The sequence below is a fragment of the Dendroctonus ponderosae genome, unplaced genomic scaffold, assembly GCF_020466585.1.
Source record: "Dendroctonus ponderosae isolate FM_Combo_2020 unplaced genomic scaffold, Dpon_F_20191213v2 Dpon_F_20191213_1, whole genome shotgun sequence".
Classification (NCBI taxonomy): Eukaryota; Metazoa; Arthropoda; class Insecta; order Coleoptera; family Curculionidae; genus Dendroctonus; species Dendroctonus ponderosae.
Genome location: NW_026017110.1, coordinates 36700386 through 36702213, shown reverse-complemented (window position 1 = coordinate 36702213; position 1828 = coordinate 36700386).

Here is a 1828-nt window from a genome sequence, read left to right as displayed (position 1 = left end):
AAGAAATATTGTTATAATATTCAAGAATCTGTCGCTTCAACCTATATTAAATATTGCAAAAAAATATTACTGTAATATTTGTGTGCTATCTGGGTACTGTCCGATTTTAAAATTTCTCCTAATTAAAGTTTGCCAATTATGTCGCGATGGTCCACGGTGGACACCCTGTATAACCCAACGTTCCGACAGTGTATTTTTGAGTATGTTCTTCCATCCCCGATAGAGATATTCTTGACGGAAGGACGCTTACCCCTCAACCAGGACCATCATCTCAGCCTGTTACGTTCGACTCAGTAATACCAGAATTCGAATTTACTATTTCAGAAAATTCAAAAGCGAAACTGCAAGTGTCACCAAAATCCACAAATGCTATAAATACTACACTCAAAACCAAGAAAGGTACTTTTCGTATTGAAATTTTTGGCGATGCTTTGTACCTACATAATTTTATGATTATTATTAGGCTTATATACATTTTTTGCAGGTCTTCCAAAAACAAGGTCTGTTTTGCGGCAAGTAAATGTAAGTCGGTGTAATCAATTAACACCAAAGGCCAAGAAGTTATACAAAATTGTGACAAAATTAAACGTATCCGTTTCCACAATGAAAAATAAATTAAGATCTTTCCAGGATCGTTTAGCTATAGCAAATAAAATTGATGGCACTCAGAATTTCCAATATCTTTTGCGGAACGTTAATAGACCTACGTACAATTTTATTCAATGCCAAATTAGAAACCAGATGTTGAAGGGACAGGCTAAGCGTTACAAAATTGAGGAGAAAATTTTGGCATTGTCTCTTTTTAAAAATAGTCCAAAGGGCTACAAATTGATTAGCAAAATATTTGCATTGCCCTCTACAAGAACGCTTCGAGTGCTGTTACAAAATATTCCTTTTCACGCGGGTATAAACAAAGCAATTTTCGATAGCTTAGAAAAGGCCGTTGCAAAAATTTAACACGTCAAGAAAGAATGTGCATCTTGCTTTTCGATGAAATGGCCATCCAAGCAAACCTAGCGTATAAGAGATACAACGACAAAATTATTGGATTAGAAGATTATGGAGGTGAAAAACGTGCTGTTCTAAGTGATCACGCAAATGTGTTTATGCTTAGGGGTATATATAGGCAATGGAAACAGCCAATTGCACTCACTTTTAGCAAAGGACCCGTTAGGCCTATCAATTTGAAAAAAATGATTAGAAATCTTATTGAACACTGCCAATTCATAGGCCTAATTGTTATAGCTACGGTTTGTGACCAAGGAAGTACAAATCAAACAGCAATTCAAATTCTGCTCGATGAAACTAAGGCACATTTTTTAAGAAACAATTTGCAACATAAATGTGCTGGATTTTTGATTAATAAACAAGAAATTGTTCCACTGTTTGACGTACCTCATTTGTTTAAAGGCATCAGAAATAATTTATTAAACAAGCAGCTAATGTTCCAAATCGACGGAAAAAGTAAAATTGCAAAGTGGGAGCATTTAGAGCAGTTTTATCAATTGGATGCGTCAATTCCATCACTACGAATCTGCTCTAAATTAACAGATGCCCATATTGTTCCATCGAAAATATAAAATGAGAGTGAAGAATTGTACACAAGTGTTTAGTCACAGTGTGGGCTCACTTATGAAGCGCATTGCACAATGGGGTAACAAAAATACTTCAAATAATAAATTATACAAAACTAATAACGCTCACCTTTTTCCTTTTAGATATGAAAGACAAAAATAGCCTTTCACCTGATGCAGTAGATACCGCGGATCTTATTTTATTTCTCGACCAGCTGTTTGATTCCCTGAATGTTCTGAAGAGTAATAAGTCA